Source organism: Pyrus communis, chromosome 14 (assembly GCF_041283825.1).
Source record: "Pyrus communis isolate YQ-2024b chromosome 14, ASM4128382v1, whole genome shotgun sequence".
NCBI lineage: Eukaryota > Viridiplantae > Streptophyta > Magnoliopsida > Rosales > Rosaceae > Pyrus > Pyrus communis.
The window spans coordinates 12,248,238-12,276,016 of record NC_142578.1 but is presented as its reverse complement, the minus strand read 5'-3'; the positions used below and the strand labels follow the sequence as shown (position 1 = coordinate 12,276,016).

The window sequence follows — 27,779 nt, the reverse complement described above, 5'->3', positions numbered from 1 at the left end:
AATTACCCTTTTCGGTCGAAGACCTTCAGCATTTACGCTATCATTTCGAAGTCTTCTCGGCTGTATCGCTCTTCGGCCTCACGGCCGACGAGGAAAAACGGATAGCACGTTTGGATACCTATCTAGACACGAGGAACGCCCGTATTGCATATGAAGAACGAGCCCGTGTAACAAAGGACCAACGTAAATCTTCGGCAGTCCACATCGTCGAAGGAAATGGCTCACCCGCACTCGATTTGGTTCCCACGTCTCGGATACCGGCTCTTACCGAGGAACTCAAAAGTTTGATCGAGGATTTTCCGACGACTGCTACAGAGGATAGTTCTCCGGAAGACGACGACCATGACCCAATGGGCCCCTCGGTCCTCGAACATATGGAGATCAGTATGGTACACGTTCTACCAGCTGAATTCCAACCGAGTACCCACCAGTCAAGTTTCTTGGACGGGGACGTCGTTGCCGAGGAAGCCACACAAGTAGACTTCGTCGCAAATGACGACGACCGAGAAAACCAAAGCGGAGATAACCTTAAGGCAGCTTTGGCCGAGCTATTTCCCCGCTCCTCCTCGGTTAATCTCCAACACCTGAAGTCGTTGTACGTCACGGCTCACATCGAAGGATTTCCCATTTCTAAAGTATTTGTCGACTGTGGAGCCACAGTCAACATTATGCCAATATCCGTCATGAAGGCTTTACGCCGTTCTGATAATGAACTCATTCCGTCAGGGATCACTATGAGCAGCTTTGTTGGTGACAAATCTCAGACCAAAGGGGTGCTCCCGTTGGAAGTTAGCATTGTCGGTCGTCAACACATGACGGCATTCTTTGTCATTGATTCCAAGACGGATTACAACGCATTACTTGGCCGCGACTGGATCCACCAAACCAGTTGCATTCCTTCATCATTATACCAAGTCCTCATCTTTTGGGATGGCAAATCGGTCGTAGTTCACCTAGCCGATAACCAACCATTTGAAACCAACATGATTCAGGCTCGCTATTATGATGATCACGTCGGCTACATCACCCTCCAAGGCCTTAACGAGGATGGACGGCCGACGAGAATTTCAGTACAAAAAGTGATTGAGGTCGGCGCCGAGAATGTCCAACAGGATTCGGCGAGACTTGGCTTGGCGAACTTGGTCATCAATGCCGATGATTGAGCACACCACGCAAGAACGGCGTCAGGCCGCGGTTTCATCTACAATGGAACGTCTGCTGGCCCATTGGTACGCCATTACCAAGCAACCACATTCTGGCATCAATTTAATCGAATTTCTGGCCGAAGCAGATAACGGCCCCGTTCTATCTTTCGATAAAGTTCAGGCTGCGCCGGCCGAACTCGAAGACCATCGACCTCAAGTCAAGGACCCGTTAGAGGAAGTTAACAGAGGCACGGCCGAGGATCCTCGCACATTGTTTATTAGTGCGTTACTCCCACCATCCATGAAGGTCGAACTCCGTACGCTACTCCACGAATTTAAAGATTGCTTTGCGTGGAGTTATCATGAAATGCCAGGCCTTGACCGAAACCTTGTAGAGCATGAACTACGCATCAAGGAGGGGTGTCGGCCTTTTCGACAGCCTCCTCGCCGATTTTCGAACGAAGTACAACTCGGCATTAAGGAAGAATTAGTTCGGCTTCTAAAAGCCGGATTTATTAGGACTGCTCGGTATGTCGAATGGTTGGCCAATATCGTCCCCGTATTAAAGAAAAACGGTGCCCTTCGCATTTGTATCGATTTCCGTAATCTAAATCTGGCTACTCCTAAAGACGAATATACGATGCCGATCTCAGATTTATTAATTGATGCCGCAGCTAATCATGAACTACTATCTTTTATGGACGGTCATGCGGGTTACAACCAGATTTTCATCGCCGAAGCTGACGTCCACAAGACGGCTTTCCGTTGCCCGGGGGCACTTGGTACTTACGAATGGGTAGTCATGCCTTTCGGCCTCAAGAATGCCGGCGCCACATACCAACGAGCCATGAATATGATCTTCCACGACTTAATCGGTACAATCGTCGAAGTTTATATCGATGATGTGGTCGTAAAATTCAAACGTCGTCAAACACATCTGGACGACCTGAAGCAAGCGTTCCTTCGCATGCACAAGAACAACCTCAAGATGAACCCTGCCAAGTGTGCTTTCGGTGTTTCGGCCGGTAATTTCCTAGGATTTTTGGTGCACCATCGCGGCATCGAGGTCAATGAAAATAAAGCCCGCGTCATTATTAGCGCCCCACCTCCGACGACAAAGAAACAGCTCCAGTCGTTACTCGGGCAGATAAATTTCCTCCGTCGTTTCATCGCCAATTCGGCTGGTAAGATGAAAGCATTCTTTACACTCCTTAAACTGAAGGAGACCGACCGATTCGAATGGCGCGAAGAGCATCAAGCTGCATTTATGCAAATCAAGGTGGCCCTTTCCACCCCACCGGTGCTCGTTCCACCTTATCGCAACAAACCCCTTAAATTGTACATTGCGGCAGCCGCTGAATCCATTGGATGCCTCCTTGCACAAGATAACAACGTTGAACGCGAACAAGCTATCTTTTACCTTAGCCGAAACCTGAATTCACCAGAGCTTAACTATTCCTCTGTTGAAAAACTTTGCTTAGCGTTGTTTTTTTGCTGCATCCAAGCTTCGGCATTACATGCTCCCCACAGTTACGCAGGTCATCGCCCAAACCGACGTAATTCGCTACATGCTGACTCGGCCTATTGTCAAAGGCCGAATCGGGAAATGGACACTCGCCTTATCCGAGTTCAGCCTTCAGTATGTACCCCAAAAGGCCGTCAAGGGGCAAGCCCTCGCCGACTTCCTGGCACAACACCCATCCCCTTATGGTTTTGAGGGAGGTGACGTCGACATCGGTTTCGTCACCACACGCGATAACCATTGGACTATGCATTTTGATGGTTCCAGTACTTCGACCTCGGCAGGTGTCGGTATCGCAATTCAGTCGCCTGACCATTGCCGATGGTATTTTTCTCTCAAGTTAAATTTCAGCTGCACCAATAATTAGGCCGAGTATGAAGCCCTCATTATCGGCCTCCATGTTTTACACGATCTGCGGGCCCCCCGCGTTCTCGTCCTTGGTGATTCCGAACTTGTGATTAACCAACTGAACGACGTGTTTCGTTGCATGAGTTGTACTTTAGCTCCCTATCACATGGTCGCCACCTACTTGGCCGAGTCGTTCGACCAAATCACATTTGAACACATTTCACGTATCCACAATACTGACGCCGACGAACTCGCCCAGATCGCCTCCGGAGCACAACTCATGGGGGACAAACTAAGTCGAATTGTGGAAATTGCAAACACGGGTCAACGCTCGTACCCCGTTTTGATTAATCAGCAAACTCTCCAACGCGCACACGTAATACGTACAAGGGTGATGTCGCTCCCATCCCTATTAGAACGAGGAGATCCCATAGAAGTATGTGCCGTCGAAGTAGAACCGGATGATTGGAGAAAGACGATGTTACGGTACCTCGATAACCCCAATGGGAAACACGACCGAAGAACGAAGGTACTCGCGACGAATTACGTGTCGTATCAAAATGAATTATATCGCAAGGGCGAGGATGGTTTACTACTATTGTGCCTCAGCCCACACGAGGCTGCCCAAGTAATGGCCGAGGTACATGAAGGAATTTGCGGAGCACACCAATCTGGACGAAAGATGCGCTGGTTGCTCCGACGACACGGTTATTTTTGGCCCAATATATTAAAGGATTGCATCGAATATGCACGGAGATGCGTATCATGCCAGATTCATGGACCCGTGCAGAGAGCCCCGGCCGAATTGCTACACTCGGTTACTAAACCGTGGCAGTTCAGGGGTTGGGCAATGGATGTAATTGGCAAAATCACGCCATCATCGGGGGCAGCGAAACACGCATGGATAATTGTCGCAACTGACTATTTCACTAAGTGGGTCGAGGCAAGGTCATACGCCGAATTAACGGCTAAAGAGGTATGCAACTTCGTAGAGGAGAATATTGTGACCAGATTCGGCATGCCAGAAACGATCATAACTGATAATGGCACTATATTTACGGCCGATAGGTTTAGGGAATACGCGGCAAGTTTGAATATCCGACTCGAGCAATCTACGCCATACTACCCACAGGCCAACGGGCAGGTCGAGGCAAGCAATAAAGTGTTGATCGGCATCCTCGAAAAGACGGTAAAAGAGAAACCTGGTTTGTGGCATTTGAAGTTAAATGAAGCATTATGGGCATACCGAACTTCACCTCGGTCGGCCACTGGAACCACTCCTTACGCGTTAACTTATGGACACGACGCCATGTTACCGGTCGAATTGAGTATAAGTTCGTTGCGAGTAATCGAGCAGAGTGATTTGTACAGTATTGAATATAGTCAAGCGATGCGACAAGAGTTAGAAGACTTAGAAGAAAGTAGAATCGACGCAGTTAACTTGTTAATAGCACAAAAGAAAATTGCCGAGCGAGCGTATAATCAGTGTGTAAGACAAAAAACGTTCGGCGAGGGAGAATTGGTTTGGCAAACTGTGTTGCCCGTCAGGATTAAAGACCCCAGATTTGGTAAATGGTCGCCAAATTGGGAAGGGCCATTCATTGTTCACAAGGTCCTCGGCAAGGGGGCATATCATCTAAGAGATCGGACGGGTTCAGTTCACAAATTGCCGATTAATGGAAAGTTTTTAAAGAAGTACTATCCAATTACATGGGAAATGCAAGAGTAAGACCATCGTATTAATAGCAAAACGACCGTCGTATTGATAACAAGAAATCATTACAAGAAATACAAATACAATGTTGAATTCCTAAGGGGTTGAGGGGAGGAAAGTCTCAAGGGCGGCTTTTAGCTCCAGCCACTTCGCTTCGCCTAGGATGATCTCAGCCTGCCTGGTCTTCCTGTTGTTCTGCAGCTGCTGGACATGCCGTGCACCAGCAGCGAAGGCCGTCAGCTGATGCGAGATTTACTTGACACTCAAATTAAACCCTCGTTTGACAATTGTAGTAGAATGGATAAGTGAGGGATCGTTCTAGACCGGGGATTAGGAGGGTTTGCTAAAACCTTCTAAATTGACTTAAAAACATAAAAACTAAATTAAAATACTCTTAACAAGACTACTATGACTCAGAAAGGCTTTGAAAAACTCAAATTGTCTAAAACAATCAAATTGACTCAAATAGAAGCTAGAACTTGATTTAGACGAATTTGCAATTGTTTATGACTCCAAAAGCTTAAAGATACAAAAATAAAACAAATACGAATGATTAAGACTTAACAAAATAGGGGGGGAATTGTGGTTGGACGATATTAAATTAAAAAGACAGAATATAATTAAAGGCAAAATGTAAATATGAATGTGATAAAAATATGGATGATGGAATAGCTAAGGGGTTCTTCTCCACACATGTTACACTTGCAAAACAAAATTGATTCTCAGTTGGTCTTTCGATAAGTTATGAAACTCAATGCTCCAAGTTAATTAGGTCCGCTTACATTAACTGTCAGATTTCCCTAGATTCGTTGGATTGAATGGAATACGCATTACAACCAATTTATTCTTAATCAAAGTCCCTAACTATGGAATACGCATGATAGAGACATTCAACAAAGATCATTAAGTTCAACGGAAATCATAAACATTGACGAGGCATTCGTTACTATGGAATACGCATGAAACTTATGCCAAGAATTCGTTTAACGCGATTGTTTATAAGCAACCTCCACTACTTGTGAATATAAGTTCGTAACTATTAGGTGAAACTCACTTATATTCTAGCGTCATATTCATTCAAACGGTTAAACAAATTGAATCCACAACTTATAAAATTCCAACCAAAAGTAATCAATTCAAATTGCAAGCATAAACATGTATTTTGAATCACCCCCTAGCTAAAGGGGGTTTAGTTCCTCATAACTTTGAAATCAAAGAAACACCTAAACATTCCAACAACTCAAACGTGAATTGTACGAACGTTTAGGCACTCTTCTCTTCCATTCTCATACGTACAAAACAAAGAGAATTAAATTTAAACTTTGAAATCAAAGAAACACCTAAACATTCCAACAACTCAAACTTGAATTGTATGAACGTTTAGGCACTCTTTTCTTCCTCGTTGTTGTAGCACAAGGTCTAAGGTGAGCTTTGGGGATTATGTGAAGTGTTTTGGAGGGATGGGAAGTGGTTGGATAGTGGCTGCAATGAAGGAGAAAAACTGCACAGAAAATGGAAGGGGAATTGCGGCAATGGATGTGTATTTGTGTTGTATGAAGTGTTGTGAATGGAAATATGAGATATGAATTGAATGGGGAGTGAATGAATGAATGCTAGGGTATTTATAGGGGTAGTCGAGGGAACATATGGCTGTTTGTTTAAGCATTTGTGTGGAGGAATGATGGAAAAACAGCTAGGACACATGTGAAAACTGGAATTGCACAAGGGGAGCAAAGGGAACCCACGACAATTAGAGTTTGTTTGATGATGATGCATGTGATAGGTGGGAACAAAGGGTGAAACATGGCACAAGGGGGCTTGAATGAATGATTGAATGTGCATGTGGATTTAAAGAATGAATGGTGGTGTAATGATGAAGTGAATGCATGTGGAATTAAAAGGAGGAAAGCTGAAATTGTGAAGGGAAGGCACGGCAATGTGTTTTGTAAAAGGGAAGATGGTGTGTGAATGCATGTGATTGTAATGTTTGTTGGTTAAAGATGCATGTGGATGTATTATACAATGGGAAAGTATGTGATTGAATTAAAGGATGCAAAGTGAATGAATCATGAATCATTGTGGATGAAAGGTGGAAGTGCATGTGTTGATGACTAGGTTAGTGGGTGGAAATCTGAAAATGGCATATAGGAATGGGAGCTCACGGTTTGAATGTGTAAAGTGTGTGTGAATGCATGTGAAGATGCAATAAATAATGCATGTAGGGTTAGGAAATAATGAAGAAATGCATGTGAGATGTTTGGAAAGGAATAAAGAATGAATGGTGGAAATGTGAGTGAATGATGTGCATGTGTGAGAATGCATGTGGAATTAAGAGGAGTATGGAAGTGAAATAAATGAATGATATGTTAAGTGATAAGTGAATGATATGTGGTGAGTGATAAGTGAATGGTTTGATAAGTGATAAATGAACTAGTTTAAAGGGCTAGGGTTTAAGTACATAGAATGGGCCTAAAATAGGTTGGTTTGTATGGCATAATGTGTTATGTGATTGGGTTAGGGCCATTGTTTTGTGTCTTCAAGTGCATACAAGGCCTTCAAATTCGTCCATCCTCTTGGCTCCATGGATAAGCTATCCAATCCATGCCCAAAAATGCTCCAAATGGCCTCAAAATGCACTTACTTGCTCCCTAGGCCCTTAGAACCTGAAAACACACAAAAGAAGCATAAAGGACTAAAATAACGAGAGAAACATAACGTAAATACACGAGAACAAGCCATTTAAGTCGCATGAATATGCTCCTATCAAATACCCCCACACTTAGCTTTTGCTAGTCCTCGAGCAAAACAGAATAAAAACGAATAAACAAAACGACACTAAACACGTAAAACACAACCTAAACCTTCCAACAACCGTCTTAGGGATTTCCAATGCACATGACATGTTAAAAATCATCATTCTCACAGATTTTAGTCATCTTCACACTTAAGTACATTCTTAATCATAGTCACCATATACTAGTTCACAATTAAGCATTTAAAACCATGTTTTGAATGTAGTAACATGCCTTAGAGAATTTGCTCAATTTCTTTCAAGATATGCACTCAATTTTTACTCAGATTTTCTAACTACACACCCTAATCTAGTCATATGTGAGAAGATTGATGTAAACATGAAAACGACACTCACATATATGTATCACAAAGAACGCAAATTCTGGAGTTAATAATCAAGTTTAGATATGATCTCATGAATGGAATGCTACTACTTAGACGCGAGAACCAGTGACACCATAAGCTCATACCAAGTTCAAACTCCACAAATTGAAATACACAACACTCAAGATAGAAGTCAAGGGTTGTAACGGGGCTTGGGGTATGTGGATAACAAAGAAGGGATATGGAAAACAAAGGTTCTTAAAGAAATAGTGAGCAAGCATTTGAATCAACTTAGAATTCACTTTTGAATGAAAACTCAACTTTTGAACAAAAAGGGAGAATTTAGACAATTTACGCCCAGAATTGGTGTTTTGGAACCTTTCTTCAATCACTTATTCTTTTCTCTTTTTTTTTTTTTTTTTTTTTTTTTTTTTTTTTTTTTTTTTTGAATCTCAAAACAAAAACACTTAAACATTCTCTCCCCCACACTTATTTTCTTTCATAATGTAACTCAAAAGGAATTCAATTAAGTCATGCTCACTATCTTTTAAGAACAAGGGTAAGGACGGTCATATTCTAGGTTAGGTGAAGATAAAGTGGGTTAACAAAGAACATGGGTTAACATGGCTCAACGGGGGTAAAACTTACAACATATACGAAATATGGGAAGCGAGGCTATTTGGCTATGGTGGCAACTACACAACTTCATCTTGATATATGTTATGCAAATCAATAACATGCTTTGAATGAAATGGGCATGAGTTCTAGCATTTGGAACTATATGATGAAACGCCTTCTAAGCAGTAACCAAGCAAAGAATAATGAGATCATGCAACGATTTTAGAAAACAAGAAATCACAGATTATACTCTCCAAAGAACGTTATAGGCTCAAGTCTCTCAGGGTTGTAGCATTTGTTTGAGTTCCTTCCTTCAGGCATGTTACAAAAACTAAATTTTCTTTTATGATTGCATGTGAAGTCATACATTATAACCATAACCAAGCATATACCAAGAGTAAATCAAACTTTTCTCTATGTTTATAACTCTTTTTAACAGTCATGCAATTACAAACCAAATCCTTATCATTGTGTTGGAAGGTATCCTAAGACACAAACACACACACAAAAACAACTTTAAAACAACTCTTTTTGGGTTTTTCAAAACAATTTTTCAAATTTTTTATGGGATTTTCGAATTTTTAAGACAAAACACACTAAAACAGTTTTAAAACAGTGAGAAACAACATGTGAAGTGATAGGTGATAAAATCCAACGAATTTGCATCAAATATACTTAGTTACCCCCCCACACTTAAATCAAACATTGTCCTCAATGTTTTAAGCATAGATTCACACAAAGCATAAGTAAATACACAAAAAGCACTTAAACATACTAAACATGGCATAATGTAATTAACAAAGAGAAGAGTTTAGAGACGCAAATCTGGTTATAGAGTGTAAATTCCATCTTCTCCTTGGTAATTGCATTGAGGCTTTTGATCTTTGTGATTCCACAGGCTTACTCTTGAACTGGTTTCTGCCCATCGTTGATTTTCCTTTGTGCTACTTCTTGAACTGGGCAGCAGGATGGTTCTTTTGGTCTCCCCCGAAGGTCTGAGCTTATCCCTTTTATCTGTTTCTTTGTTCAATCTTTCCAATTCGTATTGAAAAGGGTTGGAGGATAACTCAGCCTATGTTTGTCTCCACATGCTTCAATGTATCATTTGCACTTGCCTTACTCGCTCCCCTTTGCAGAAGTGGTCCCTTCTCCAGAAGTGTATCAACCGTTGAAGATGACTACTCGAGAGCAACGCTAGGTAAGCAATCAGGAATAGATTCCAGGCAGTTGGCTCCAGAACGGAAGACTGACTCCAAGTGCCGGCTGATTGCTTGTTTTACTTTGCCATGCGAGTAAGAACAAGGACAAAGAAAAAGACAGGGAAAGAGCATGATATGAGATACTTTTGCTTTTGACATTGATGATATGAGATACCTTTGCTTTTGAAGAAGCGGTGAATGAATCAGCACATGTATTTGTTGTGCTGTTTCCTCCTGGGTCATATGTACTCCAGGCATCTGGTATCATCTTTGGGGAAGAAAAAAGAATTGAGTCTTTCGAAAGGCTTTGCTGGGAGTACGCCCTCAGAGTTGAGGGAGAGTTGGGCATTTTTCTTCAGGTTTGCCCTGCCATAAAAGACGAAGGTCGACATAAATAGAGATAATATCAAGTGGTGGTACTTTTTACCTTTGTCGACAAACGTTTTGATCCCGCAAATCTGGCTTTTTGAAATAGTGGCGCCTCTTCGATCTCTGAACACGCCTCTTCGATTTCTGAACACGCCTCTTCGATTTCTGAGAAGGCGCCCCTTCGCTTTCTGAACGACACGTGGTAGTGCAGATGCGGCTCCTTTTGACAAAGCTGCACACGTCTTCCGAAAAGCAGAGAAAGCGTCGCCGAACTTTGCGCTTGTCGGCTAAAGATGTGTAGTTGTGATGATGGCCTCCACGTGTTGTCTGAAAAGAAGAAATCTTTTGACAAAGTTGAACGCGCCTTCTGAAAAGCCGAGAAAGCGTCGCCTAAATTACGCCGGAGATTCCGGCTTTTTTTTTTTTTTTTTTTTTTTTTTTTTTTTTTTGAATTGGTGGACGCGTCGCCTTGGCTTTTTTATTGAGCTATCGATCACCACAACAAACACACTCTGCAGATTTCCCATTCTTGAAAATCGACTCCGGCCCTTTGAAATTTAACTCCATCCCTTCTCTTTGAACACTTTTTTTAAAAAAATGGCAAACTCATCGAACCTTAGCTTGGAATTGAGCCTTAGCAGTGATACGGGCGCGCCGCGTCAAGGTAACGTATGGCGCCCTTCTTTCTTTTCTTCTAACGGTCCTCTCACAGGTGAAGACTCCGTGATGCAGGACGCCACAACAGCTACAATAGTAGCTAGGAACCTCCTCACTCCAAAAGATAGTAGGCTGCTGTCAGGACGGTCCGATGAGTTGGCCGTTCAAGAGTCCCTCGCACTTAGTGTTCAGTGTGCGAGTTATGTGTCCAACATGGGCCAACGCCTGCTTGCCCGCTCCCGTCGGGTGGAATCATTGATGGCAGAGGTGGAAAGTCTCAAGCAGGAGATCCAGCAGCTGAAGTATGAGAATAGAAGTTTGCACGTGCTTGCAAACAACTATTCGACGGGCATGAAGAGGAAGCTTGATGAGCTGCAAGAGTCTGAAGGTCGGATTCACAGTGACCGTCAAAGGTTCTCGTCTTTCCTCCAGAGGCACCTTTTTCCTGGCTCATCCAGCGCTTGGCCAAGTATTGAGGCCTGGAATGCTCTATCTTCGATGCCTCCCGCTCCGATGCCTTCTGTTCCTACGCCTTCCGCTTCAAGAGTAAAGCCACGTAGTGGGGCCTCAAGCAAATAACCTTTGTGAAGCACCATCTTTCTTTGTTTAGCAGTGCCTATCAATAAATCAAACATTTTCTCAATGTTTTAAGCATAGACTCACACAATTAATAAACAAACAAACAATAACAACTAAACAACCTAACAAGGCAGAAACGAAATAGCAACAAAGAGAAAAGTTTTTTTTTTTTTTTTTTTTTTTAGAAATCTGGATCTGGAGTGCTTTCTAAGTCTTCCTTTGTTGAATGCAAAATTTTTTTTTTTTTTTTTTTTTTTTTTTTTATCAAATTTTCGGAGTTTTATACCAAGACAATATAAAACACACTAAAACACTCTAAAAACGCTTAAAACAGCAAGAAACAACATTCTAAGTGAAAGGCGAATAAATCCCACGAAATTCATGCAAATACAAATTGTTTACCCCCCCCACACTTAAATCAAACTTTGTCCTCAATGTTTTAAGCAGAAAGTCACAACAGAGCAAGCAAATAAACAAATACGAGAAAGAAAGCAAAGTAAAGGCAGTAAAGAAAAAGAAAAGAATAAAAATAAGTCTCTTAAAGGGGTTTCCAAGTTCTTCTCTATTCGGATGCATGGGTTGCCTCCCACGAAGCGCTTTCTTTTACGTCTTGCAGCCGGACGGTACCTCCATTTAAGCTTGACTAGGTTCCACGGCATGGAGGGGTACCTCCTCCACGACATGCTCCTCAAACATCTCGTAATAGGGCTTCAATCGATGCCCATTCACTTTGAATTCTTGCTGCGTCCTTGAACTTTTGATTTGCACTGCACCATGAGGGAAAACTTTAGTAACAACAAACGGGCCAATCCATTTAGAACGCAACTTACCAGGAAACAAACGTAGGCGAGAGTTGAAAAGTAACACTTTCTGCCCAACTGTGAAGGTCTTGGTTCGAATCATTTTATCATGGAATGCTTTGGTCTTGGCTTTGTACATCCGGGCATTCTCATAGGCTTCATTCCGAATCTCCTCAAGTTCATTCAATTGGAGCTTCCTATGAACTCCCGCTGCATCTATGTCCATGTTGAAAATCTTCACGGCCCAATGTGCCTTGTGCTCTAATTCTACGGGCAAATGACATGGCTTACCATAGACGAGCCGAAAAGGTGACATCCCAATGGGTGTTTTGTATGCCGTACGATATGCCCACAGTGCATCATCTAAACGTAAGCTCCAATCCCTCCTTGTTGGTCCAACGGTCTTCTCCAAAATTTGTTTTATTTCTCGGTTAGACACCTCGGCTTGGCCATTTGTTTGAGGATGGTAAGGTGTGGAGACCTTATGGTTGACATGGTACTTTCTTAGCAACGCCTCAATGGTCCGATTGCAAAAGTGAGACCCTCCATCACTTATGATTACTCTCGGCATTCCAAACCTAGCAAAAATGTTAGTTTTCACGAAATCTGCAACCACCTTAGAATCGTTAGTACGGGTGGCTTTTGCTTCCACCCATTTAGAAACATAATCAACGGCTAGCAAGATATAAGTGAAACCATAAGATGGAGGGAAAGGGCCCATGAAATCAATGCCCCAAACATCAAAAATTTCAACATTAAAGACAGGGGTTTGCGGCATTTGGTCCTTGGTTCCTATGTTACCCATTCGTTGGCAACGATCACAAGACATACAAAAGGTTCTAGCATCCCTAAATATAGTCGGCCAATAAAAACCACACTCTAAAACCTTGAGGGCAGTGCGTTGTGTGCCAAAATGACCACCACATGCATATGTGTGACAAAAGCTTAGAATTGAGTGAAATTCAGAATCATGCACACATCTACGTACAATTTGATCTGAGCAATACTTCCACAAATAAGGGTCATCCCAAACATAGAAACGTGCATCATTTTTAAGCTTATCACGTTGGTGCTTGTTTAGTTCATTTGGAATTTGTTTAGCCACCAAGTAATTCACTAAATCTGCATACCATGGTTCACTTACCTCAATGGATAGCAGCTGCTCATCGGGAAAAGTTTCAGGGATAGGTACGGCATGTTCATGCTCCTCGTGGATCATTCGGCTTAAATGGTCAGCCACTACATTCTCGCTTCCTTTCTTATCCTGGATTTCAATATCAAATTCTTGAAGAAGAAGAATCCAACGGATAAGCCTCGGCTTTGCTTCCTTTTTCGTGAGCAAGTACCTCAAAGTTGCATGATCAGAATAAACGATTACTTTAGTACCAATTAAATATGAACGGAATTTATCTAAAGCAAAAACCACAGCTAGAAGTTCTTTTTCCGTCGTGGAGTAGTTCAATTGGGCATCATTGAGAGTCCGAGAGGCATAGTATATGACATGCGGCCGCTTGTCTCTTCTTTGTCCTAGAACAGCTCCTAATGCATAGTCGGATGCATCGCACATGAGCTCGAACGGAAGGCTCCAATCTGGAGGTACAATAATGGGGGCCGAGACTAGCTTCTCCTTGAGTTGGTTAAATGCCGAATTACACTCTTCATCAAACTTGAATGGCACATCTTTTTGAAGCAATCGGCAAAGAGGGTTGGACATCTTGGAGAAGTCCTTGATAAAACGCCTATAGAACCCTGCATGGCCAAGAAACGAACGTACCTCTCTAACCGAAGTAGGAGAGGGTAAGTGACGTACAAGGTCTATTTTCGATTTATCTACTGCAATTCCTTTTTCTGAAACAATATGTCCTAAAACTATACCTTGTTTCACCATAAAGTGACATTTCTCCCAATTCAAGACAAGGTTAGTTTCAACACATCGTTTCAAAATTAAGGTCAGATTATCCAAGCAATTATCAAATGAACTCCCAAATACACTGAAATCATCCATGAAAACCTCAATGATCTTTTCAACAAAATCGGAAAATATACTTACCATACACCTTTGGAAAGTGGCCGGTGCGTTGCATAAGCCAAATGGCATGCGACGATAAGCAAATGTTCCAAAGGGACATGTGAATGTGGTCTTCTCTTGATCATCCGGGGCTATCACAATTTGGTTATATCCAGAGTATCCATCAAGAAAACAGTAAAAAGCATGACCGGCTAACCTTTCGAGCATCTGGTCGATGAATGGCAAAGGAAAGTGATCTTTCCTAGTCATGGCATTTAGCTTCCGGTAATCGATACATACCCGCCATCCAGTCTGAATGCGTGTAGGCACGAGCTCATTCTCATCATTCTTGATAACAGTTACTCCGGACTTCTTGGGAACGACTTGAACTGGAGAGACCCAACGGCTATCGGAGATAGGGTAGATCACTCCGCAATCCAAAAGCTTGATTATTTCCTTCTTCACCACTTCCATCATCGGAGGGTTGAGACGGCGTTGAGCCTCTCGAGTTGGTTTAGCCCCCTCCTCAAGAAGTATACGGTGCATGCATGTGGTAGGGCTTATTCCTTTAATGTCGGCCAAAGTCCACCCTATGGCCGTTTTGTGCTCTCGCAGCACCCTCACAAGCTTCTCCTCCTCCATTGCCGTGAGACTTGATGAAATGATGACGGGCAATGTTTCGCCTTTTCCCAAAAACACATACTTCAAATGGTCCGGCAACGGCTTAAGTTCAAGCGATGGTGCCTGAACAACAGAAGGTAGCATCTTAGTGGAAACTGAATTTGAAAGTGAGAGTGGAACCTTACCATATTGTTGTGGCAATGACTCAAGGGCTGCCACAACCTCAATTATTTCTTCACTAGAACCCATTGCAAAGAATTCCTCCTCCTTGCCGTGGCCTTGCATTGGCCCAAATCCTTCATTTTTGCGCTCTATGGCCTTAGTGATGGTTGTTTCCAGGGCGTCCTCGTTCAATTCTTCAAGGTATACCTGCGCTAAAGAATCGATAACATCAATGGAAAAACAAGAATGGTCATCAACGGGATATCTCATAGTTTCAGAAATATTAAAATCAATCACTTCCCCATCGAATTCCATTGTCAAGGTGCCTTTGTATACATCAATCTTCGTTCGGGCCGTCTTCATGAATGGCCTACCAAGGAGAATCGGCAAAGATGTAGAATGGGCTGAATCCTCCATGTCTAGGACGTAGAAATCAGCTGGAAAAATTAAATGGTTCACCTGCACAAGCACATCCTCCAAGACTCCTTTTGGATACGCGTTAGAACGATCAGCCAATTGTATAATTACACCATCTTGTTTTAATTCACCCAAATTCATAGATTCATAAATAGATAAGGCATGACATTTATGGATGCACCTAAATCAAGCATGGCATGTTCAAAACGATTATGTCCAATTACACAAGGAATCGTGAAACTACCGGGGTCTTTGCACTTGGTAGGCAGTTTACGTTGCAAAACAGCGGACACATTCTCGCTTACCTTCACTACCTCTTTGTTTGCCCTTCTTCTCTTTGTATTGCATAGGTCCTTGAGGAATTTAGCATACTTTGGAACCTGTTTGATTGCATCGAGAAGCGGTATGTTCACTTGCACTTTCCGGAACGTTTCAAGAATGTCCTTCTCGCTTTCTTCCTTTTTTTCTTGCATGAACCTGCGAGGAAAAGGTACATTGGGCAGATTAGGACGTGAAGTACATGAATTTGAACTTAAATTACCTGATTTGGCCGAGTTAGGGTGATCTACCTCAGGTTGTGTTGTCTCTTCATCTACTTTCTGGGCAGATTTGGGATTGTTTGGCTCGGTCCCAACTTCTTTTCCACCCCTTAGGGTGATGGCCTTGGCGGATTCGAATCCTCCCTTTGGATTGACTGTGGTTGAGCTAGGAAGCTTTCCTTGCTCTCTAATCTGTCCAAGGAACTCAGAAATCTGCCCTATTTGTTTCTTCATATCCGTCATCTCCTTCTCGTTATTTGCTATCCGGTTGTTTTGATTTTGCAACCCCTGCGAAATAGAGGTTAGTAATTGCATAGCTTGATCACTTTCCAAGGACGTACCTGAATGAGATGATGTCGAAGGTTGTTGGGGTGCATACGGCTTGGAATAAAAACCAGGGGGGTTTGGCCTAAATCCTCCTTGTTGGGCAGCTTGTTGTGGCTCCCTCCATTTGAAGTTTGGATGGTCCCTCCATCTGGCATTGTAAGTGTTCGAGTATGGGTTGTTTTGATTTTGTCCTTGGAAACCAATTGCATTGGCAGATTCCCACCCACCATTCTCGATTAGTTGAGGGCACTTGTCGGATGGATGCCCTTGAATTGAGCACACGCCACAAACTTGGTGTTCTTGTGCTTTTGGACCAATCACAACCTGAGAAACAAGAGAAGTAAGATTAGCAAGTTGTGATTGAATTTCAGAAATAGCACTCACCTCATTTACACTTTGTTGCCGTGGGGCTTCCCTTTGGCCCACTCCTTCATATTGTTGAGCGTTGAGCGCTCGGTTGGCTATGAGAATCTTGGCATCCCTTGGTGTTTTGTCCACCAATGCTCATCCCGCTGATGCATCAACCATTTGACGTTCGATAGGAAGGAGGCCCTCATAGAAATATTGAAGGAGAAGTTCCTCCTTCATTTGATGTTGAGGACATGAAGCTACAAGGCCCTTGAAGCGCTCATAATAAGCCGGGAATGTCTCACCATGATTCTGTTGAATACCACTAATTTTCTTCCGTAAGAGAATCACTCTCGAAGTAGGGAAGAATTTCTCCAAGAAAGCACGCTTCATACTCTCCCACGAAGTCACAGTTCCCGGGGCTAGTTCGTAGAGCCAATCTTTGGCCTTGTCCATAAGTGAAAATGGAAAGGCCTTCATCTTCAATATACTCCCATCCACATTGACGGGGGTCATGCTCGAACAAACCACCTCGAACTCCTTCAAGTGTTTGTTGGGGTCTTCCATAGACAAGCCATGGAACTTCGGAATATGGTGTAACAAACTGGATTTGAGTTCAAATTCCTCAGTCTTCCCCTCTGCAGCCGTGGGGTATTGGATACAAAGAGGCAATGCATTATCCAAACCCGAGGCCGAAAGCTCCTTGATGGTTCTATTATCTGCTGCCATGGCTTGTTCTTCTTCAAAAATCTGCTCCGTGGGCTTTTCTTCTACACCTACTTCGTCTTCTTCAAGCCCAGGTTGTGGTGAAGGTTGTGGTGGCTCTTGTTGACTCCTCGTTCTCCTCAAAGTGCGTTCAAAATCACCGTCAAAGTCGGAGATGTTCTCTATAATAGGCCGAGAGCTACGAGTCATACACAGTACCTAAAAAAAACAAGGAAACAAACAAACTAAGAATTTGAAATAAGAATGCACGAAAAACAAAATATAAAAATAAAGACAAAGGATTAGCAAAGTTGCTAATCCCCGGCAACGGCGCCAAAATTTGATGCGAGATTTACTTGACACTCAAATTAAACCCTCGTTTGACAATTGTAGTAGAATGGATAAGTGAGGGATCGTTCTAGACCGGGGATTAGGAGGGCTTGCTAAAACCTTCTAAATTGACATAAAAACATAAAAACTAAATTAAAATACTCTTAACAAGACTACTATGACTCAGAAAGGCTTTGAAAAACTCAAATTGTCTAAAACAATCAAATTGACTCAAATAGAAGCTAGAACTTGATTTAGACGAATTTGCAATTGTTTATGACTCCAAAAGCTTAAAGATACAAAAATAAAACAAATACGAATGATTAAGACTTAACAAAATAGGGGGGGAATTGTGGTTGGACGATATTAAATTAAAAAGACAGAATATAATTAAAGGCAAAATGTAAATATGAATGTGATAAAAATATGGATGATGGAATAGCCAAGGGGTTCTTCTCCACACATGTTACACTTGCAAAACAAAATTGATTCTCAGTTGGTCTTTCGATAAGTTATGAAACTCAATGCTCCAAGTTAATTAGGTCCGCTTACATTAACTGTCAGATTTCCCTAGATTCGTTGGATTGAATGGAATACGCATTACAACCAATTTATTCTTAATCAAAGTCCCTAACTATGGAATACGCATGATAGAGACATTCAACAAAGATCATTAAGTTCAACGGAAATCATAAACATTGACGAGGCATTCGTTACTATGGAATACGCATGAAACTTATGCCAAGAATTCGTTTAACGCGATTGTTTATAAGCAACCTCCACTACTTGTGAATATAAGTTCGTAACTATTAGGTGAAACTCACTTATATTCTAGCGTCATATTCATTCAAACGGTTAAACAAATTGAATCCACAACTTATAAAATTCCAACCAAAAGTAATCAATTCAAATTGCAAGCATAAAACATGTATTTTGAATCACCCCCTAGCTAAAGGGGGTTTAGTTCCTCATAACTTTGAAATCAAAGAAACACCTAAACATTCCAACAACTCAAACGTGAATTGTACGAACGTTTAGGCACTCTTCTCTTCCATTCTCATACGTACAAAACAAAGAGAATTAAATTTAAACTTTGAAATCAAAGAAACACCTAAACATTCCAACAACTCAAACTTGAATTGTATGAACGTTTAGGCACTCTTTTCTTCCTCGTTGTTGTAGCACAAGGTCTAAGGTGAGCTTTGGGGATTATGTGAAGTGTTTTGGAGGGATGGGAAGTGGTTGGATAGTGGCTGCAATGAAGGAGAAAAACTGCATAGAAAATGGAAGGGGAATTGCGGCAATGGATGTGTATTTGTGTTGTATGAAGTGTTGTGAATGGAAATATGAGATATGAATTGAATGGGGAGTGAATGAATGAATGCTAGGGTATTTATAGGGGTAGTGGAGGGAACATATGGCTGTTTGTTTAAGCATTTGTGTGGAGGAATGATGGAAAAACAGCTAGGACACATGTGAAAACTGGAATTGCACAAGGGGAGCAAAGGGAACCCACGGCAATTAGAGTTTGTTTGATGATGATGCATGTGATAGGTGGGAACAAAGGGTGAAACATGGCACAAGGGGGCTTGAATGAATGATTGAATGTGCATGTGGATTTAAAGAATGAATGGTGGTGTAATGATGAAGTGAATGCATGTGGAATTAAAAGGAGGAAAGCTGAAATTGTGAAGGGAAGGCACGGCAATGTGTTTTGTAAAAGGGAAGATGGTGTGTGAATGCATGTGATTGTAATGTTTGTTGGTTAAAGATGCATGTGGATGTATTATACAATGGGAAAGTATGTGATTGAATTAAAGGATGCAAAGTGAATGAATCATGAATCATTGTGGATGAAAGGTGGAAGTGCATGTGTTGATGACTAGGTTAGTGGGTGGAAATCTAAAAATGGCATATAGGAATGGGAGCTCACGGTTTGAATGTGTAAAGTGTGTGTGAATGCATGTGAAGATGCAATAAATAATGCATGTAGGGTTAGGAAATAATGAAGAAATGCATGTGAGATGTTTGGAAAGGAATAAAGAATGAATGGTGGAAATGTGAGTGAATGATGTGCATGTGTGAGAATGCATGTGGAATTAAGAGGAGTATGGAAGTGAAATAAATGAATAATATGTTAAGTGATAAGTGAATGATATGTGGTGAGTGATAAGTGAATGGTTTGATAAGTGATAAATGAACTAGTTTAAAGGGCTAGGGTTTAAGTACATAGAATGGGCCTAAAATAGGTTGGTTTGTATGGCATAATGTGTTATGTGATTGGGTTAGGGCCATTGTTTTGTGTCTTCAAGTGCATACAAGGCCTTCAAATTCGTCCATCCTCTTGGCTCCATGGATAAGCTATCCAATCCATGCCCAAAAATGCTCCAAATGGCCTCAAAATGCACTTACTTGCTCCCTAGGCCCTTAGAACCTGAAAACACACAAAAGAAGCATAAAAGGACTAAAATAACGAGAGAAACATAACGTAAATACACGAGAACAAGCCATTTAAGTCGCATGAATATGCTCTTATCATCAGCCGAGCCTTGTTGGCCCCGAAGTCCTTCTCAAGCTCGGCAGCAGCAGCAGATCTTTGCCGTTGAAGGTCAGAAATTTGACGCTGGAGGTCAAAAATCTGGCGATCAAACTCGGTCAGCTTCCCCTTCCTAACTTTGATTGCCTCCATCTCAGCTCGGCCGGCCTCTTGCGCGACCTTGGCAGCCTTCAAGTCATCCTCGGCTTGAAGGGCTCGCTCGAAGATGTAGAAGTGTTGCCGAGTCCGCTCCAGGAGGTCGGTGAGGAAAGAGATATTCTCCGTGCTCAGGTGACCACCGCTGACAAGGTCGTTGAGACACTCTCCAACAGAGTCAAGGCCCTTGCATCAGAGAGCTTGGGAGGCATTAAGAGATAGGACTTCGTGCAGCTTCACGAAGACTTCGGCCTCGGGCACGGCGCCCGCTGGTTCGGCGGAAGCAGCAGAAGAGCCGGCCTCACCGGTCGTGCTCTGAATAAGAGCGTCGAGCTCCACTTCCCACGATGGCTGCACATAAAAAAAAAAAAAAGAAACTTTGTGGGGGAAAGTAAGACGTCGTGATATTGCATAAAGAAAAAAGGGGGATTGTTTTAGACCTGCCGAGAGGAGACTTCGGCCATGCCCTCTGGGTCATTGCTCGAACCCAGGGAACTTAATGGCCGAGCCCAGTGCCTTAGACCGCCACGCAATTCACGCGGCCGATGGAGGTTATCTACATTTGATGGCCACGACGACGGCCAGGAAATATAGACAACGCCCCTCGGCGCATAAAATTGCCGGTGAAATGAATGTTCGGGCACTTGACATTTAATAGTTTTTTAAGGAAAACATGTAACAAAAAAAATCAACACAACAAAAAGCGAGACTTACAAAGGTCGAAGAGACTTCCTGTGGAAGAATGGGAGGGTCTTCGTCCTGCGGGTGGATCGGTGACTCAGCCGTGGCCTCAGGATCGACCATGGGTCTCTTGCCACGATCCGCCGCAGTAGGACGTGGTCGAGCGGTCGCCTCGACTACAGGAGGAGGATGGACGGGAGGAGAGTTGACTGGTCGACGGCGGCGTTGCAGCGGGACTTCGTCACTCTCGCTCTCGACATCCTGAACAAAAAAGAGAAAAAGTTAGCATTACGACCAGAAACCTAAAAAAACAAGTGGAAGCCGAATTATACCTCCAAAACGACCGTTGGAGTCGAGGGTGCTTCGGCAGGCGCAGCCGACTTCCCCATTTCAGGCGCTCCGAAGCTGGAGCGGGTGCGACGATTGGATCGGCCAGGGAGACGGCTAGAGGAATCGGGATTGGAGATGCCGGGACGGCCGGCACAGAAGGTGAGCCGGCGGGAGCAGGCGTCCCAGTAGTGTCATTGGGGACGACATGAATTTCCCGGTCGTCCTTCTTCGCCAATTTCTTGACGCGTTTAGAAGGGTGATGGGCCTCCTCCGCCGGCTCGGCCTCTCGGTGGGGGCGTTTGGAAGGGACCGTCCGCTCGGTGACAAGGGTCCTCTTCTTGGGCACCAGCTTCTTCGTCCGTGCCACCGCGGCGACCACTTCGACCGTCCTCGACCCACGACCCCCTGAAGAGCAAGGTAGTTAGTAACAACAATATATAAAAAAAAAAAAAAAAAAAAAAAAAAAAAAAAAGAAAAATGGAAAAACTACCTTGGGCCGACTCCTTGGGTTGAGTCGAGAATGTTGACCTGGGACGGTCGCTGAAGATCTTCCTCACCAGATCTTCGACCGGGGCGCCAAAGAAGTCGCCGGTATACTCCTCCCACCAGTCCCCGAAGGTGTCGGTCCCCAGAGATTCAGGAACCGTCGGGCGAAGCCGAAACTTCCTGCACTTCTCCTGGAACTCCTGGTCCGACGTCTTACATTCCCTTTCGGAGGAACCGGTAAAACGCCCCCGACTCAGGAGAGACCGAGAAGCGAGCAGGGGGACTGGGCAGCCTTGAAGATAGCCGAGCTGCCGAGCGACAAAATGAGGATGGTAGACCTCCCAACTAGCTCGGCGGGCATCGCAACCAAGAGGAAGGTCGTGAGCCAGGACAAATGACCCCCAGCATTGGCGGATGCCCGCATCCTCGGACTCGGCCCATGCCGTAGGGAGCCTGAGCGAGTTTGGGTACTCCTGGCGCCGGCATACCAGGAACTCGTCATCCGAGAGGACGTCAAGGCCGAGAAAGTGTTTGAAAACCTCGTCGGCTCGGTGAGGTGGCGCCGGTCGAGAAGCCAGTTGAAGGCTGAGGGCGGCAGTTCGCTGGAAGGAAGGAACCTCCGGTCGAAGAGTAGAGAAGTAAACCTGTAACCAGACTTGGAACACCCAGAGGGGTCCATTCTGGTGCGGGTCGATCTTGCCAATGGTCGCCTCAGCCAGACAGCGGTAGAGGTTGGCGAGTATGGCTGGACTGAGCGCCAGCGAGCGACCATTAGCCAGTGCCTGGGCCACCGGCATGTTCTCCACCAGGCATTTGTTCGACCTGGTACAACAAATGAATTTGTTGTACCAATAGAAGAGGAAGGCCTCGTGCTCTCCCTTCCTAAGGCCTTCCTCGCCTCGGCCGGCGAAATGAAGGATGAGAGTGTTGTAGTTAAAGAAGTTCTTGTGGAGCTTCTGAACTTCTTCCCTTGAGGGCTCCCGATCATGGCTTAGCGCTTTGACGGCCCTTTCGTCGAATAGTGCCTTCAAGTCGAGAGGAGAAGGGTATCCGGAAAGGGCGGCGTCAATGGGAAGGCCAGTCGGGGAAGTCCCAAGGATGGCCGAAACGTCGAGGACGGTGGGGCCAAGAGGGCCGAAGGGAAGGACCATGGTGTTGGTGGCCGAACACCATAAGCTCAAGGCCGCCATAAGCATGGTTGACAGAATAATGGCATCGTAGATGCCAAGAGCCTTCCACTCCTTGGAGAAGAATGTGCATTCGGTCGACCCAGGCAGCCCAAGCTGTGGTGGTCGAGGGCCAGGCTCCCTGAGGCCGCGCCAGAGCCCACTTCGACCAGTCGAACCCCTGCAGCAGGGGTGTTAAACATTGCTCCTTGAGCAGGTCAGTGACAGACGACGGCACTGCGTCTCTTAAAAGGGGACCCAGAATCTGGTGGGTGGTGGCCATGTCATTTTCGAATCGCAGCGTCTTGACGGTGCTCCGATCGATGAAATCTTTACACTTGTTGACTTCATCAGAGAGTTTCGAGATGAAGGAGGCCATTAATACAGAAGGTAGGAGAGAATTTGGAAGAGCTGGAGAAATAATTGCAGAAGGAAGAACTGGAAGGTTTGATTTGAACGAAGGATGATGAAATTGGGGATTTTGGAGTTTCTGAAAGCGTAAAAGGCGAATGGCAGAAATATGGGTATTTATAGGCTTTTCAGAATGAAGATCAAACATCTGGAATTCGAAAAGCACTGGTTCAAATTGGGGGAAAATTTAACCGGGAAAAGTTCCAATCATTTCGAATTTTTGGGGAACCTGCGAAGAGGGGATCGAGGAGTCGAAAATCCAGGACGCACGATTGCGTGCGGCGTCAGTTTTAATGCATTAATGAGGATAAGGCGTTTCAGTTAGTGCACGGTTTCGAGGCCCATGAGTGAGTTTTAAAAGCAGCAGCGGAGAAACGACACGTGGCCACGCGTTGAGGGCAACGAGGAAGGTGCAATCATGTCTCATAAATGCGCAGGAATAACGGTCATTAAGGAAGTAAAGTCCAAAAAAGCAATAAACGTTTTCGCTTCTTCGAGGCCGAGGCCCGACCAAGAGTTAACGGTCGGCGACCTCAGAAGCGAGGGGGCAATGTTTGGGCCCAAAATATTATTGTTGGGCCGAGCAGCAGGATGTGCTCGGCCCAAGGTAATAACAAATACTATGGGCCGAGTAATAAATCCCGGGCCAGCTGGCAGGGTCGGCCAAACCCTATCCTAAGTAGTCCGGATGAATAGAAAATGTCGAGGAAGTCCTGGTGCAACCAGGATTCTTGACCGGCAAGGAATGGAGTCTCGAAAAGAAGGAAAATTCAGAATCCCAGAGGGAGTAGGTTTGTTCGAGTTAGAGTCAAAACGGGACAAGGACTCCCAATCCAAATCAGAATTGGTTTCAAGGAACGGAACACTATAAATACAAGAAATCATGCAACAGAAAAGGACTTTCAGATCAGCATACAATTGCCCTGCACAAAACCTCTCAACACCTTGAGATTTTTCCTTTTCTTTTCCTGCCGACACACCTTCAGTTTGGATAAACAGCACTGTGGAAGCGCCCGACGAGCACCTTCAGTTTGGATAAAAGCACTGCTGCCGCAGAATCAGCCGACCAAGAAGCATCTTCAGTTTGGATAAACAGCACTGCGTTGAGGTCGACCGATTATCTATCCAAGTCTCGGTCGAGAAAGGTTTTCGAACCTTTGTTGGCAGAGGTCACCTTGCTAGCCTTCTCGGCATAGTTGGGTGTTACGAATTACATTGCTCGGCGTACTGGTCGCCGAGTGGTTTTATGATTGGATACTCACAAGTGAGTTTCAGGGTTCGGCATTCCGACGGCCGTACTACGTTTACCATCAAAACATACATCACGTTCGAGTACCTGTGCCCATACAGTTTGGTCTCGATTCGACGTGCTTATACTCTCACGAATACAATCACAGTGATCGAATCGGGCTCGGACGATTTGTGAACTCCGCAGAATTAGTAGCCTTGTCTTCAGGCTGTAGAACCCAGAGACCGAGAGTGTTCCTTCCTCGTTTGCAATCGCAAGATAAAGAAGTCAGCGACGCGCTCAAAGCTACATCAACAAATTTTACTCCTCGGCCAGGCTCGGCCGACGAGTTGGCACGCCCCGCATTCGACCGAAGGACGTAGTTAGCTTATTAGTTACTTGGCCTGCGCGCCACGTAGGTTTTGTAATTTTTAGGGTCAACAGAACTATAAGAAAAAAAGATAACTATTATCGAAAGAGCTATCTCACCTGGACATTGTGCTCCTTCACAGCTGATGGAATAATCTCGGAGCCAAAATCATTGCAAGAAGCTCCACCTTAAAAGCTTAAGTAGGACATCAGTTCTAAACACATAAACACCCATCGATGCAAATTTGAACTCCTAAATCATTGTCAATTAGTAAGGCACATGAAAATTCGGGGCATAGAGACAATTAAGTTTGGGAGGAATCACGTGAGTCACAAAATTGAAATACACTCAAGTTTATTTTTTATTTTTTATTATTCAGTGCAGGGAGCCGGTTTTATACCTACAGCACAATCCCAATCTCACAAACATATATTGTAATATTACCCACTCAGCTAACAATGACTACAATATTCGTTCATCATCAGATACACACTGATTATATAGTCATCAGAAGCCAAAGCAAATATAGTCGAATTGAAAACACAATTAGTCCATTACACCTAAAAAGAGTCAATTAAAATCAATACCCCCAAATTCCAGATCAGCCATATCAAAGATTCATATTCCTCACTCCGGGTTGTAAATTAACTTCTAGGTATGAGATAACACATTAGTTCAGTTCAACACCTGAATCAATGAAATATGTAAGTATGCATATTATTTAGGGTCAAAGTGAGTTGCTTACTTTAATCACATATCTAGTATGCATCATCAATATACCTGCAAATGGAAAGAAGAAAATGATTCTAATTGTTGGAAAAAATTGAGAAATAGAGTATTCACAAATGTGCAACTAAACATGGCATTGACCTGCATATGAAATCTCACTAAAAGTCAACTGATTATTTCTAATCAGGTTGTTTTTGTTTGTCCATGGTTCATCACTTCTGGCTTCCTAGAGATTTGGAAAGGATCATCAGTTCATCTAGACTATAAACCAATGGACTTCTGAATATATATATCAAGAATAATGTCCCAGTATGCCTAAGTCCCAGTCTAAGCCAAAACTTCTAAGAACAAAATTCTGGTCTATTTGACATATAACAGCAAGCTAAGCTTCAAAAAAGTTAAACTGTAATGGGCACTGCAGTGTAAAACATCATCAAACCTTATATTAATCTGAAAGCGCAAAGCTTTTTATAATACCCAGGCCTGCAATGGAAAGTAAGCACAAACCATGTAAGCACCATGTGAGCACATATCAAGAAAATTCCAAACTTTAGAAAGCTACAAAAAGATAGTATAAGATCTTTAATTTGGGAACTCAACATAACAAAGTCAAATATAATTGAGGAAATAAAGATATGCAGAGATGTACTTACACTAACAGAGCGGAGCAATTGCAGACCTACACTTTACAGATTCAAATCTCCTCTTCTTAGAATTAACACGCATTGTACCCTCAAAAATGTTAAAACTACATATTCAGAAATAGAGTAAAACAAATTTGGAATTTGGAATTGCAAAAACCATAAACGCTTAACCCATCTTCCTTTCAAAGTTCTACAAATTTATCTTAGACCCTACTTGATAGGAACTAGGAATGTAACAGTGCAAAATGTAAAGAAAAGAGGAAAGGAAATAACTAAAACATATTGATTTTCATTTCATGCCTTTCCCAAATAGTGAAAGGGAGCTTATATACAACCCTAGAAGTGGGAATGCTCACGATGGAAACACATCACTACTTGTTCTACCGTTGGATGCAACCAACATTTTCAAGGAAAGGACAAAATAACACAAAAAAGGGACTAAAAGCTGTCCACTCAGCCTGGGTCCTAACAATTCCTGCCCCTTAGAGCAAGTCCAGCCCTTCTTCAATGGCCCGGCACCAAGTGAAGAAAATGGCCCGGCACTGTGTCCATCAGCTCCAGCCCGGAAAATAGGTTGGCATCCAGCCCGTGCCAGTCAAGAGGCCAGCCCAAAATGGACAGACCCAGAGGCCGGTCCATGTGCTGGCGCGTGCAACACACGCGGTGGAACCAGCGAGTAGCCGACAGCGTCTGCAGCAGTGGGGCCCGCGGTGCAGGGCAAGTGGGCTGAGTCTGTCAAAGGGCTACGTGGCCCTCCTCAGAGCCGTTGGATTTCCAACGGCTAGTTTATGTAGGCCGTTGGATTTCCAACGGTAAAAAAAATTTAAATTTCACTTTTAAATTGGACCGTACGATCACAGATCAACGGTCCACGTTTTTTTCACCAAAAATTAAAAAAAAAAAAAAGGCCCAACGGTCAGAAATTTGACCGTTGGCCGCGTGGCGGAGTGTTGGCTGTTGGATTTGATTATTTTTCAAATCCAACGGTCCAGATTAATTACAACATTAAAATTTATTAAAAATTAATTAAAAAATGTCAAAATGTTTTTAAAAAATACAGAAAAATTTTAAAAAATTAATTTTTTTTTTCTATAAATACCTAACCCTCATCTTCCACCTTACACCACATTTCAATATTTTCTACACTTTCTACACTTTCTACATTTGAATATTTTGTACACTTTGAGAGAAAAAAATGACTTCGTGGAAGCTCAGTGAAGATGTTACGTTGTGTGAATGTTGGGTTCGCACTACTCATGACCCGATTACGGGTAATGAGATGGATAAGCGAGAAATGTGGAGTAAAATTACGAAATCGTTCAACGATGTACATGGAAAAGATGCAAGATCTAGTCAAGGTCTTCAAGGTCGTTGGAAAAAACTCAACGCATCCTATACTTGTTGGAAAAACGCCCTCTCTCATGCTTCTGGTAATCTGCGTAGTGGGACAAGTTTAGCGGATGAGGTAACAATATTTTTATTTATTTATATGCATTCCACCCACATCAATATTTTAA

General features: G+C 43.4%; 1 long non-coding RNA gene across 6 annotated transcripts in view; it reads right to left on the bottom strand.

Moving 5' to 3' along the window:
- LOC137711937 (uncharacterized) overlaps window positions 1-26,544 on the bottom strand; it is a 31,486-nt gene extending 4,942 nt beyond the window's left edge. The window contains exons 1-4 of one of the 6 annotated variants that reach the window (XR_015955588.1): window positions 26,272-26,544; window positions 26,058-26,101; window positions 25,477-25,669; window positions 25,009-25,141 (exon numbers count right to left, since the gene is read on the bottom strand). This is a non-coding gene — a long non-coding RNA (uncharacterized LOC137711937). Of the gene's footprint in view, window positions 1-25,008; window positions 25,670-26,057; window positions 26,102-26,271 lie in introns of all 6 variants that reach the window. The other 5 variants (XR_015955591.1, XR_015955590.1, XR_015955587.1 and 2 more) reach the window with 5 other exon arrangements.
- Window positions 26,545-27,779: the final 1,235 nt, after the last annotated feature.